General features: G+C 42.0%; 1 protein-coding gene across 9 annotated transcripts in view; it reads right to left on the bottom strand.

Annotated features, from left to right (window-relative positions):
* PTPRM (protein tyrosine phosphatase receptor type M) overlaps positions 1–15,447 on the bottom strand; it is an 838,914-nt gene that overhangs the window by 507,530 nt on the left and 315,937 nt on the right. The window lies entirely within an intron of this gene.

Here is a 15,447-nt window from a genome sequence, read left to right on the forward strand (position 1 = left end):
AGTAACTTCACTTCTTTGTGCCTCAGTTACCTCATCTGTAAATTTGGGATTAACTGTGAGCCTCACGTGGGACAATCTGATTACCCTGTATCTACCCCAGCACTTAGAACAGTGCTCTGCACATAGTAAGTGCTTAATAAATACCAACATTATTATTATACTGATGAATTTGCAAAGATCTTTCTGATTCTGCCTTGCTCAACACTTTTAGTGAGCAATACAGTTTTGAAAGTGTAGACATGTTTTTGCTTGATTTTTTTCCGCCAAGATATTGATGCTATTGGATGGAAGCAGCGTGGTCTAGTGGAAGGAGCATAGGTCTGGGAGTCAGAAGGTCCTGGACTCTAATCCTGGTTCTGCCAGCTATCTGTTGTATGACTTTGAGCAAGTCACTTCACTTCTCTGTGCCTCAGTGACCTCATCTGTCAAATGGGGATTGAGACTGTGAACCCCATGGGTGACAAGGACTGTGTCCAACCCAATTACTTTGTATCTACTGCAGCACTTAGAACAATGCCTGGCACATAGGAAGCACTTAACAAATACCATAGTTATTATTACTATTAGTATTATTATTGCTATTATTTAAAAACATATATGGGAAAATTCCATTCTATTTTTCACTCTCAGATAAAACATTAAATTAAAAAGACTTTGGTACTTTGGTACAGCAGCAGCATTTGGTATTTTAAAAGCATTTTACATTTAACCAATTAACCCACATTCCCCTCTATCATTGTCCTCATTTTATAAACAAATAATTAAGACAAAGAGTATCAGCAATTTACCCAAGGTCATCCACATTGCAAGTCTACCTATTTTATCATTATTCTTCTTCCTGCTTCCATTACCTATAATCTGCATCTGTGTCTCTCCCAACTCCCTAAATAGTAACTTTTTTGAAGGCAGAGAATACACTGGTTCCTGTGGATTTTTCTTTTTTTTTAATAGTATTTGTTAAGCACTTATTATGTGCCAGGCACTGTACTAAGTGCTGGGGGTAGATACAAGATAACCAGGTTAGACACAGTCCCTGTCCAACATGAGGCTCACTGTCTTAATCCCCATTCTACAGATGAGGTAACTGAGGAAAAGAGAAGCTAAGTAACTTGCCCAAGGTCACGCAGTACACCCGTGGCAGAGCAAGAATTAGTTGTTCTCTCCCAAATGCTTAATACAGTGCTCAATATTCAATAGTTGCTCAATGAATGATGGATTCATTAAACATATCAGTAGGGACTTTTCAGCTTTCTTGTCCCCTCATCTAACCCTTAGGAAATGTGGCATTAAAGCTTACAAGCTTCACAGCATGGTCTAGTGGAAAGAGCACAGGCAGGGGAGTCAGAGGACCTCGGTTCTAATCCCTGCTCTGTCAGTTGCTTGCTGTGTGACCTTGTGCAAGTCACTTCACTTCTCTGGGCCTCAGTTCTCCTGTCTACTTAATAATACTAACAATAAAATGTGGCATTTGATAAGCACTTACTATGTGCCAGGCACTGTAATAAGCACTGGGATAGAGACAAGCAAAACAGGTTAACCCAGTCCCTGACCCATGTGGGGCTCACAATCAGACTGTAAGGCTCATGTGGGATGGGGACTGTGTCAATCTAAATAACTTATATTTACCCCAGTGCTTAGAACTGTGTTTGACACAGTGTAAGCACTTAACAAATACCAACAAAAAATGAAATAAAATAGAATCAAATAAAATGAAATAAAATAAAAGGGCCAGAAGACTGGGGCTGTGGTACAGGCCAAGAAGGTAACTCCCTATCAGGCGGGATCCGGACAGGTTGGTTTTTCAGCCTGGTCCACTCTGCTGCACAGCACCGGTAATAGTGGTCTCCATGATTACCTTGAATCTACCCCGATGACAGACTGTAACCTCATCCTCTAGACTGTAAGCTTTTTGTGGGTAGGGAATGTGTATTTATTCTTGTACTGTATTTTCCAAAGCACTTAGTACGGTGCTCTGCATACTATAAGTGCTCAATAAATACAATTAAATGAATGAATGCACAGTGCCTGGCACATATTCAGTGCTTAAAAAATACCTTAAAAAATGAAAATATCTCATCTCATTTCCATAGTGGCCTTATGCCTTCATAGTGGCTTGAGAAGCTGCGTGGCTTAGTTGAAGTCAGGCTTGGAAGTCAGAGGATGTGGTTCCAATTCGACTCCACCACTTGTCTGCTGAGTGACCTTAGGCAAGGCATTTCATTTCTCTGTGCCTCAGTCCCCCATCTGTAAAATGGGGATTAAGACTGAGTCCCACGTGGGACAACCTAATAACCTTGTATCTACCCCAGTGCTTAGAATAGTGCTTGGAACATAGTAAGCGATTAACAAATATCATCATTATTATTACACAAGATCACTGGGCCTTTCTGTGTGGGAGAGGGTCCACCCCGCAACACTACTAGGAATCCCATCATCCTCTCCTTCTCCAACTGGGAGGGTAAAGAGCAGCAGCAGAATGAGGGCACATCTTTTACTGCTCCTACTACTAATCATGGTATTTGTTAAGCACTTACTGTATGCCAGGCACTGAACTAAATGCTGGGGTGGACACGAGCAAATCAGGTTGGACACTGTCCCTGCCCCATGTGGGGCTCACAGTAAAAATCCTCATTTTACAGATGAGGTAAATGAGGGCCAGAGAAGTGAAGTATTTTGCCCAAGGTCACACAGCCGACAAGTTGAGGAGTCGGGATTAGAACCCACGACCTTCTGACTCCAGGCCCATGCTCTATCTACTATGCCACACTGCTTCCGTCTACTACAGAGCGACGAGAAGGCTGTAGCAGCCTCTGTGACCGTTGGAGCCTGAGCCCAGAACCTCGCTCCTCCAGCCATGAGTACCCAGCCTGCTTGGGGGGGGGGGGTGTTTGTGGGTTGGTTTTGTGTGTGTGTGTGTGTGTGTGTGTGTGTGTGTTTTGCCATTGTTTTTACGAGATGTTCTTCCCCTTGACGCTGTTTAGTGCCATTGTTCTCGTCTGTCCGTCTCCCCCGATTAGACTGTAAGCCCGTCAAACGGCAGGGACTGTCTCTATCTGTTGCCGACTTGTTCATCCCAAGCGCTTAGTACAGTGCTCTGCACATAGTAAGCGCTCAATAAATACTATTGAATGAATGAATGTGTGTGTATGTATGTACGTATAAGGGAAGCAGCGTGGCTCAGTGGAAAGAGCACAGGCTTGGGAGTCAGAGGTCATGGGTTCTAATCCCAGCTCCGCCACTTGTCAGCTGTGTGACTCTGGGCAAGTCACTTCACTTTTCTGTGCCTCAGTTACCTCATCTGTAAAATGGGGATGAAGACTGGGAGCTCAATGTGAGACAACCTGATCATCTTGTATCCCCCCAGAGCTTAGAGCAGTGCTTTGCTCAAGGTAAGAACTTATCAAATGCCATCATTATTGTTACTAGTATATATACTCCTGTCCCTGTGTTTTATACTGACATTGAGTTATTATTGTTTCATCATTCCTTGTGTGTCCACCACTCACCCCTCTCTCCTTCACTCCAATGAAATCTTGGATTCTGAGCACTTTGGCAGCCAGGGACGTGAGTATATTTTCCCAGTGCTTAGTAGAGTTCTCTGTGCAAATAGTAAATGCTATTCCTATTATCAATCTCAACCTACTAAGAATATTCTACTGGAGACCTTTTGTCCTCCTTTCCAAAATGAAATGAAGCTAGCTTTTTCTACCCTAGAAATGTGTACTTGTTGCTAAGGGTTTAAACTCTAAAGAGGATTCAGATTTTCGCTCACTAATTATTTTATTTGGTTTTACTGTCAACCAAAATAACTCAACTTTAAGATGCTATTTATACATATTGAAAGTGACAAACAATGGACATTTTAAAAGAGTCTTCTGTATAATTTATGATGCCAAAGGCAAAGATAATCTGGGTATTAATGTCAAAGGGCTAGATTAATAAACAGTAAAGAATGATTTGCATTATTTTTAAGCCGATCATAATACAGAATCCTTTTACTTCAATTAACATGCATTATCAACCCAACAGCTACTAAGGATTGAAAGAAAATCACAAATAGAGAGTTGAGCTAGACTAAAACAATCAGATGATTTGTCATCACTTCCAACTGGGGAAATTTTCTGTCCAAAAGACAGATATGGGAAAACATCAGTTATTGATCAGCCAATGTGTTCAGCGTATTGACCTAATTCTTGGGAGAGAACATCAGCAGTAGAAGACACTAACCCTCCAGGTGTTTAGAAATGAACAGAACTACTCCTTTCTTGATTTTAATATACCATGCCGGTCTGTCTGTGGCAACTGACACAGGCCTGTGTCCAATAGGACAAACTTGTATCTTCCCCATTTTAGCCCTTAGTCCCGTCCTTGACATAAATCTTCTCTACTATATATAAGGAGCAGCATGACATAATGGATAGAGCATGAGCCTGGGTGTCAGAAGGTCATGGGTTCTAATCCCAGGTCCCAAGTCAAGATTTGCTGTATGACCTTGGACAAGTCACTTCACTTCTCTGGGCTTTCCCCCGATTAGACTGTAAGCCCGCCAATGGGCAGGGATTGTCTCTATTTGTTGCTCAATTGTACATTCCAAGAGCTTAGTAGAGTGCTCTGCACATAGTAAGCACTCAATAAATATTATTGAATGAATGAATGTGCTTCAGTTACCTCACCTGTAAAATGAGGATTGAGACTGTGAGCCCACAGGGGACAGGGACTGTGTCCAACATGATTCACCTGTACCCACTGCAGCGCTTAGTACAGTGCCTGGCACGAACTAAACACTTAACAACTACCATTATTATCAACATTATTATTATTAGTGTGTCAGCCTCCTCTTCGCTGATCAGAATGCCTCCTGTCTCCCCCAACCCCAGCCCACACTTCACAATGCTGCCCAGATTATTTTTTCTATAATATTATTCTGTGTATGTCTCCCCACTACTCACAAATCCCAATGGTTGCCCATCCATCTCCACAACAAACAAAAACGCCTCACCATCAGGTTTAGGCATTCAGTCAGCTCTTTCCCTCATACCAATCCTCCCTCCACTCCCACTATAACCTAGCCTGGATATTTCACTGCTCTAACACCAACCTACTCCCTTTGCCTCACTCTCATCACTGCTAGCGGCCCTCTCTCGTCTGCATTCCCTCTCCCTTCAGACTGTAAGCTCATGGACAGGTAATGTCATAGAGAAGCAGCATGGCGAAGTGGGTAGAGCACAGGATTGGGAGTCAGAAGGGCATGGGTTCTAATGGTGACTTTGCCATTTACATGCTGTGTGACCTTGGGCAAGTCACTTTACTTCTCTGTGCCTCAGCTATCTCATCTGCAAAATGGGGATTGAGACTGTGAGCCCTACGTGGGACAGGGACTGTGTCTAACCGATTTGCTTGTATCTGCTCCAGGGTTTAGTATAGTGCCTCGCACATAGTAAGCGCTTAACAAATACCATTATTGTTATTACTATTATTGTAATGTACTTTCAAGCACTCAATAAATCCCCCTTCTAGACTGTGAGCTTGTTGTTGGGTAGAGATTGTCTCTATCTGTTGCAAATTGTACTTTCCAAGCGCTTAGTACAGTGCTCTGCAAACAGTAAATCCTCAATAAATACGACTGAATGAATGACTGAATGAATGAATACCTGACAGTCCACCACTCTTCCCATTTTCAAAGTCCTACTAAAACCACACCTCCTCTAGGAAGCCATCTCTGATTAATCCTCACAGCTTCACCCTATGCTCTCCCTGTCTTCATCATCACCTCTGCACTTAAGTCAATACCCCTAAGCATCTAGGTACTTAGCACTATGACATGATTATTTTGTATCTATCCTAGCGTTTAGTACGTTGCTTGGCACAGAATAAGCACTTAAATACCAGAATTATTGTTATTATTATTATATTATTTCTCACACTCTACCCTCCCTGTGCTGTTACATGCATATTCTTGTATTTGGTTGCTTCCCCATCAATCAATCAATGGTACCTATTATGCATTCCCTGCATGCAGACCACTGTCCTGAGTGGTTGTGAAACTATAATACAATAAAAATTATAATGATTAATAATGATTATATTTGTTAATTGCTTACTATGGGCCAAGCACTTCATATTTGGTTGCTTCTCCTATCAATAAATCAATGGTACTTACTGAGCACTCACTGTGTGCAGGTCACTGTCCTAAGTTCCTGGAAAATTACCATATTATAATAATTACAATGATTAATAATTATTATATTTGTTACGTGCTTACTGTGGGTCAAGCGCTGTTCTAAGTATATGGGCAGATACATGTTAATAAGGTTAGACAGAGTTCCTGTCCCACATGGGGCTTTTAGTCTAAATAGGAGGGACAACAGAAGAAAAAGTGTGGCCTAGTGGAAAGAACACAGGCCTTAGAATCAAAGAACCTGGGTTCTAATCCCAACTCTGGCAATTGCTTTCTGTGTGACTTTGGGGAAGTCATTTGACTTATCTGGCACTCAATTTCCTCAACTGCAAAGTGGGGATTCAATAACTGTTCTCCAAGCTTAGCACATAGTCCCGCTTAACAAATACCATCAGTATTACTTAGACTGTGAGCCCCATGCGGGACAGGGACTGTGTCCAACCTGATGAACATGAATCTACCCCAACACTTAGTACAATGCTTAGCACATAGGAAGCGCTTAGCAAACTCCATAAAAAAGGTATTTACTTGGTAGATACAATTCTTCCCCATAAGAGGAGGTACATTCCTCTAACATCTGGCTCCCCCAAAAGAATGTGAGCTTCGTTAAAGGCAGAGATCATGTCTTTTCACTCTTTTTACTAAAAAGATAGTGACTTTTTATTGTGTTCTCCCAATAAATACCACTGCATGATTTATTCATTAATACCATTAAAAAATAATGGGGAATGGACAGGCCACAGATGATTTCTGTTTGTTTTGCTGGACTTGAGGAAGATGGCCTGCAGCTTGTATTCAGGAGACAACTCTGTGTAGGCTGACATTTTCCAATTACTGACAAGTTAGGGACAGGATCACATGGGGCTCCAGAGACCTTCCTAGCTTTTGGAAGAAGCTCTCTGGTTTGGATTGGGCTTGTCAAAAAGGGCATTTATTGAGTGTTTATTGTGTGCAGAGCACTGTACTAAGCACTTGGGAGAAATATTACAACAGATTTGGTAGACATGTTCCCTGCTCACAACAAGCTTACAGTCTAGAGGGGGGACAGATATGAATATAAAGCAATTTGCAATATATAATTTATAGATATTTGTTGGATCTCTAGCTCTGCCTCAGAGCCCTTGCCATGAGGCCCCACTGAGGCAGTTTTTGCCCAGACAGAGCCCTATCTTATCTTCTCTAAATCCTATAATCTTCTCTGACAACAGCCAATTGGACCACATGCAACCACATCCCTGACAGGTCACAGATGGACCTCTATGCTGATGACACCCAAATCTACATCTCCAGCCCTGACTTCTCTCTCTCTTTCTCTGCAGGCTCACATTTCCTCCTGCCTTCAATACATCTCTACTTGAATGTCCTCCTGTCATTTCAAGCTTAACATGGCTAAAACTGATCTTCTTATCATCTTACCCAAACCCTGTCCTCACACTAACTTTCCCAATGACTGATGACGGCACCACCATCCTTCCTATCTCATAAGCCCGTAACTTTGGTATTATCCTTGACTCCTCTCTCTCATTCCACCCACATATTCAAGCCATCACTAAATCCTGTCAGTTCTACCTTCACAGCATCGCCAAAATCATGAGGTATTGCAGCATAAATGCTGATTCATATTGTTTAGTCTCTTCTAACATAAGAGACAAACATTGAGCTTTTGAGCTTTGCCAGTTTTCTTCTCCTCTTCTCACTTCTTGGAAATATCTCACCCACCACAAAACTCCTTGATTTCCTGGGGCTGAGGGGGACCATGTATATATCTGTAATTTATTTACCTATTTATTTATAGGAATGTCTGTTTCTCCCTCTGGATTGTGGGCAGGAAATGTGTTTTATATTATGTTGTACTCTCCCAAGCACTTAGTGTGGTGTTTTGTACCCAGTAAGCACTCAATAAATACAATACAAATAATAATACGAATAATAATAATAACACTACTGCCCTGGTCCTGCATCCCCCGGCTCACCACCACCTGAAAAATGTGAGAAGAAGCACATGCCAGTGGAGAGAGTATGGACATGGGAGTCAGAAGGATTTGTGTTCTAATCCCACTCTGCCACTTTGCTGTGTGACCTTGGGCATACCACTTCACTTCTCTGTGCCTCAGTTAATTCGTCTGTAAAATGGAGATGAAGACTGTGAGTCCTATGTGGGATACAGACTGTGTCCAACTTAATTAGCCTGAATCCATCTCGGCACTAATGACAGTGCCTGGCACATAGTAAGGACTTAACAAATGCCATTTTTTAATAAAAAAGATCTACAGTGTAGAGAAGGGAATGACAGGTTCTGCTTCTACAGAGGCAATGACCGAGTTGGGTGATTGAATCACCAATACTAAAAACTTCACTCAGTTGTTTGAACCTTCCAACCCAAGAAACAGGGAGAAACACAACTGTCTCCCTGAGGAAGTGGATGGTAACAGAGAGTTAACCTGAGTCGCTAATTAACTACATGAATGTCTCTTTGAATGGATAGCTGTTCTGAGAGTTTCAACTGGCAAAGAGTTGCCAAAAAATAGCCAATGGAAAAATCACTTTGCTTAGGGAGATATGAACCACTTAATAAATGGTTTAAATTTCTATATTAATCTGAATTGAATTCCAGCCTCTTTTTCCACATTAATAATAATAATGTTGGTATTTGTTAAGCGCTTACTATGTGCCGAGCACTCTTCTAAACGCTGGGGTAGACATAAGGGAATCAGGTTGTCCCACGTGGGGCTCAGAGTCTTAATCCCCATTTTACAGATGAGGTAACAGGCACCGAGAAGTGAAGTGACTTGCCCAAAGTCACACAGCTGACAAATGGCCAAGCCAAGATTTGAACCCATGACCTCTGACTCCAAAGCCCGTGCTCTTTCCACTGAGCCACGCACATTCACAGGTTACTCCAGCCCATTTACTTAATTAATAAGATAGGAGATAGATATTCAATGACAGTGAAATCCTTTTTAAATCACTCCAAAAGCATTTGGATGTACGTTTCTAGCATTATTATAAATCTCTTTATCTAACCGGCCCTTGTTCACTCCTCCAAAAATGCAGATTGACCTCACTATTCTATTCTGGTGCTTTAACTGCATGTATCTCTTACAAACGTTCCCAGCTGTCTATCAGATAAAGTCTGCAAAACGTTCCTGCGAGTATCAAAGGAGTTGAAGTGATGCAGGAACAAGCTTATTCTATGACATTTCCAAGGCCCAGAAGAAACTGAGGCTGTTTCATAATCAAAACTATAATAATAATGATGGTATTTGTTAAGCGCTTACTATATGCCAAGCACTGTTCTAAGCACTGGGGTAGGTACAAGGCAATCAGATTTTCCCATGTGGGGCTCCCAGTCTTAATCCCCATTTAAGAGATTAGGTAACTGAGGCACAGAGAAGTTAAGTGACTTGCCCAAAGTCACACAGCTGATAAGTGGCAGAGCCAGGATTAGAACCCATGACCTCTGAATCGCAAGCCTCTAATTAAGCAAGCTTATCAGCCAGCACTCACCCAATTTCATTCAAGACTCATTCTATATTCATTTTACTAAAAGACAGGTCCTGAGCATTAGGAACTGATGATATTTAAATACCTAAAATATAATCATTCAAACTAATGTGTAACCATTTGGGTTTATGAAACCATTATCTAGGATTTAGATGAAAGGAGAAAATCCATTTTTTAGACAAGTAAAATGGAGAATGCTCTGCTTCCATTTGACAGAAGGGTTGGGAAGAAGAGGGGACAGAGAGAAAACACACACTGTGAGGAAAGGGACGAAGGAAGAGTGAAGGAAAGTTGGTGGAGAAGCAATATGGCCTAGTGGAAAGAGCATGGACCTGGGAGTCAGAAGTAGTGGGTTCTAATCCAGGCTCTGTCACATGTCACTTAACTTCTCTGTGCCTCAGTTACCTCATCTGTAAACTGGGGATCAAGATTATGAGCCCGACAAGGGACAAGGACTGTGTCCAAACTGATTACCTTGCATCTACCCCAGTGCTTAAAACAATGCTTGGCACATAGTAAGCACTTAACAAATACTACAATTATTATGAAGGGCCAGAGGAAGGGAGAAAAATGAAACAGTGCAAAAAGCACAGAACTGGGAATCAGAAGACCTCAGTAATATTCCCAGTTCCTCCGCTTGCCTGGAGTAATCCTGAGCAAGTCATTTCACCCCTCAGAACTTCAGTTTCCTCATAAAATGGAGATAAAACACCTGTTCTGCCTTCCCCTTAGACTGGGAATCCTATGTGCGACAGGAACTATATCTGATCTGCTGTACTGTTCTGTCTATCCCAGTGTTTAGCATAGTGCTTGGCACCTCGTGGGCAGTTAACTACCATTATTATTATTATTATTGCTATGAAGGGAATAAACAAGGACTACACTGTAAACTCACTGTGGGAGGGGAATTTGTCTGTTGCACTGTTGTATTGTTCTCAAGTGCTTAGTACAGTATTCTTCACACAGTAAGTGGTCAAAAAATACGACTGATCGATTGATTGTTCTTGGCCCTCTTCTGTTCTCCATCTACACTCACTCCCTTGGTGAACTCATTCACTCCCACGACTTCAACTATCATCTCTATGTAGATGACACATAAAGCTACATCTTCTCATCTGTTCTCTCCCCCTCCCTTCAGGCTTGTATCTCCTCCTGCCTCCAGGACGTCTCCATCTGGATGTCTGCCTGCCACCTAAAACTCACCATGTCCAAAACTGAGCTCCTTAGCTTCCCTCCCAAGCCCTATCCCCTTCCTGACTTCCCTGTCACTGTCAACGGTACGACCATCCTTTCCATCTCTCAAGCCCACAACCTCGGTGTCATCTTTGACTTGGCTCTCTCATTCACCCCACACATCCAATACGTCACCAAGACCTGCCGGTCTCACCTTTATAATATCGCCAAGATCCACCCTTTCCTCTCCATCCAAACGACCATCGTACTGGTACAAGCTCTCATAATATCACGGCTGGATTATCCTGTCAGCCCTCTCTGATCTCCCTTCTCCCTGTCTCTCCCCACTCCAGTCTATTCTTCATTCCACTGCCCGGATCATCTTCCTGCAGAAATGCTCTGGGCATGTCACTCCCCTCCTTAAAAGCCTCCAGTGGTTGCCTATCAATCTCTGCACGAAACAAAAACTTCTCACTCTGGACTTCAAGGCTCTCCATCATCTTGCCCCCTCCTACTTCTCCTCCCTTCTTTCTACTGCCCACCCCACTGCTCACCTCCTCACCCTCCCCCGTTCATGCCTAACCCGCCGTCGACCTCTGGCCCACGTCCTACCGCTGTCCTGGAATGCCCTCCCTCCTCACCTATGCCAAACTAACTCTTTTCCCCTCTTCAAAGCCCTACTAAGAGCTCACCTCCTCCAAGAGGCCTTCCCAGACTGAGCTTTCCCTTACCCTCTGCTCCCTCACCCTTCTCCCCTTCACCTCCCCTCAGCTAAGCCCCCTTTGCCTCTGCTCCTCCCCCCTCCTTTCCCCTCCCCTCAGCACAGTGCTCATTTGTATATATTTTTGTTACCCTATATTTTGTTAATGAAGTGTACATCCCCTTGATTCTATTTATCGTGATTATGTTGCCTTGCTTTTGTCCATCTGTCTACCCGATTAGACTGTGAGCCCGTCATTGGGCAGAGATTGTCTCTATCTGTTGCTGAATTGTACATTCCAAGCACTTAGTTCAGTGATCTGCACATAAGCGCTCAATAAATAGTACTGAATGAATGAATGATTGAAATAAATAGAGGAAGAAAAGGTAAAGGATAGGAGACAGAGGGTGAGAGAGAGAAGACAGAAGGAGCTTGGAAACACGCAAATAATTCATTTTTTATTTTCTCACCTCACTGTAGGAAGAGCTAATTCGAGTAAAGTGGTGGCATCAAAGGGGAGCAGTGCTAAGATCTGGGGTCCAGGTTGTGAACTCCTAAAGAATCTCTACTGAAAGCTCACCTTCTTCAGGAGGCCCTCCCAGATTAAGCTCCCCTTTTCCTCTGCTCCCCATCCCCTCCCCATCGCCCCGACTCACTCCCTTTGCTTGCCCTCCTACCCGCCCCACAGCACTTGTGTATATATGTACATATTTATAATTACAAATTATTTTTACTAATGACGTGCATATATCGATAATTCTATTTAATTATAATGATGCTACTGATGACTGTTTACTTGTTTTGATGTCTGTCTCCCCACTTCTAGACTGTAAGCCTGGTGTGGGAAGGGACTGTCTCTCTTTATTGCTGAACTGTACTTTCCAAGTGCTTAGTATAGTGCTCTGCACAGAGTAAGAGCTCAATAAATGCAACTGAATGAATGAAAGCAAAGGGGTGAACTAAGGGATTCAGGGGCCCTCAAAGCACAAATCTGAGTACTTATCACTCCCTTTCTGTTTTTCTCCTATCTATCATTTATTAAAATGTCTGTCTCCCATGCTGCACTGTAGATTTCTTAAGGGCAGGGGTTGTGTCCATTAATTTTCACCTAAGCACTTTGGTATGGCGTAATGCACACAGTAAGTGCTCCATATATATATGATAGGTTGGTTGATCCTTGGTGCTTTCCTGGCTGGAGAAATCAATCAAACATATTAATTGAGTGCTTACTGTATGCACAGCACTGTACTAAACTCTCGGGAGAGGAAAATATTACAGGGTTGGTAGGCATGTTCCCCACCCATAACTGGCTTATAGTCTAGAGGAATCTCAAAATGCCATAGAGAGCTCAGAGCAGAGCACCAGGAATAGAAACCCCAAATAAACCTCTTCAATAGCAGTAATGATGCTTGCTAAGAACACTTCAGGTTCTAATCTGGGACTGTCATAGTTAGGAGGAGGACCAGTGAGGGATTTTTTCTATGGATACTTGTCATTCTCTCCCCATACGCACTCAAACCACAGGAACCTCTAGCTATTTAAGAGTTCCACAGCCTCATGCACTGGGCTAAGAGGAGAAGAAGAGATATATAGTCTCCTCACTGGTAGGAAGCTTACAATAATAATAATAATGATAGTATTTGTTAGTGCTTACTATGTGCCAGGCACTGGTCTAAGCACTGGAGGAGATACAAGGTAATCAGGTTGTCCCACGTTGGGCTCACAGTTTTAATCCCTATTTTACAGATGAGGTAACTGAGGCACAGAGAAGTTAAATGACTAGCCCAAAGTCACACACCTGACAAGCGGCAGAGCCAGGATTAGAACCCATGACCTCTGACTCCCAAGCCTGTGCTCTTTCCATTAATCCATGCAGCAAGGAATGAGACATGCTAAATCCACATCAGTTCCAATGTATCACTCAATCAATGGTATTTACTGAGTGTCTACTGTGTGCTGAGCACTGTACTAAGCACTTGGGAGAGCATAACACAACAGAGCTGGTAGACTTGTTCCTTGCCCACAAGGTTCTTGCAGTCTAGATGGGAGACAGTCATTAAAACAAATTTCAGATATGTACATAAGTGCTGTGGGAGTGAGGGTGGGGTGAATATCATGTGGTTAAAGAGTACAGATACAACTGAATAGGTGACCCAGAAGGGAGAGGGAGTAATAATAATGACAATAGTAACTGGGGTATTTGTTAAGTGCTTACTATATGCCAGGCACTGTACTAAGCACTGGGGTAGATATAAGCTAGTCAGCTTGGACACAGTTGCTTTCCTTCTTGGGGCTCCCAGTCTTAATCCCTATTTTACAGATGAGGTAACTGAGGCATGGAGAAGATAGATTTACTCAAGGTCACAGAGCAGAAAAGTGGTGGAGTGGGGTTTAGAACCCAGATCCTTCTGCTTCCCAGGCCCATACTTTACCCACTAGGTCACGCTGCTTCTCAATTTAAGGTAAATGAGATCTGATTCGAGGAAGACCTCTTGGAGGAGATGTGACCTTAATAAGGCTATGAGGTGGGGAGAGAGGAGGTTGTTGTTTATGAAAAGGGAGAGATTTCCAGGCTGGAGGGAGAATGAGGCCCAGGGGTCAGTGGTGACATAAATGGAATCAAACTCATTATACTAAATTTTTTTAAAAAACTGATTCACTTAAAAAAAACCCACCACAGCCCCTAGAAATGACATTAACAGGTTAAATTCAGAGCTACAAAAAGCAATGGTATCTTAAAATACACACATTTTTCAATTTGTGCAAGCTAGGAGGAAAAGAAAAAAGGCTGGTAGTTATTTAAATTAGACTTACTGTCGTCCTTATGCAATGGGCTAACTCTAAGACTTCTAAATGAGAAGTAATTTACCAGCAAAAGAGATATGTATTAAACCTTTCAGAAATCGTTTCAGCAAAAATCAGGGCTGTGAATGAAAGGAAATTGAGATACTAGGATGTTAGCAGCATTTACGGTAAATTTGGTCAATGAATCAATCTCTGGACATTGTGAAACCATTCTGATGGCACAGGCTTTAGGCTGACACAGGATGGCTGCTCTTCCTTATCCGACCAGGTGGGGATTAAGCAGCTTTTTATTTAATAGGAAAAACTGTCTGTAGGTTTCTACTTTCAAATGATTCCATTTGTGAAATGACTATTAAATTCGTACCACTGGGATTACTAATATCATCAGTAGTGCCTGAAGTAATTTTGTTTAAAACTTTTTACGTAATCTAAATCAAATAGTAATTTAATACCTTGACAAAATTGCTTCCTAGAGTTTGCCTTTTCATTCTAATAATTAAGATAGTGCTGGCCTTTGAATTCCTAGTCACTTGCATAACCGAGACCACGATTTGTCAATTTACTTCATGGGAAATAGAGGATCCTGGATTATATTTTCTTTATTCCAGTTGAATAAATTACCAAGTACATTTCAATAAACTAATGAGTTGATTTATGTTTGTTGGAAACCTCAAATATTATCACCTTTTGGGAGATGGGATTTAATACAAACTCTGGGTGGAATTGTAACAGTAAAACAACTTTGCCTTTTGGAAATTACTAATATTACATTATTTTCATGCTTGAATGATGTGTATGTCCAATTACATCTTTATCTTTAAATTTCAATTGGATTTTCAAAAACAGTGGATGTAGCCCAGTATAATCAATAAAGCAATCAGGAAACATTACTAAAGTTACAAGTCTATCCGCTCTGTAAGCAAATAACCAATTGCTGACACGGTGACCTTAATCATCTAACCTGAAGATGCAATTAACTTGCAAGAGCAAAATATGAGAGACATTCTGGAGTTGTGTGGAGTCACCGACCAAAACTGTAATTTTCCCCAAGTGAAAGCTTTATGCCCATTAATAGCTTTTCCCCTAC

This window comes from Ornithorhynchus anatinus, chromosome 5 (genome assembly GCF_004115215.2).
Source record: "Ornithorhynchus anatinus isolate Pmale09 chromosome 5, mOrnAna1.pri.v4, whole genome shotgun sequence".
Lineage (NCBI taxonomy): Eukaryota > Metazoa > Chordata > Mammalia > Monotremata > Ornithorhynchidae > Ornithorhynchus > Ornithorhynchus anatinus.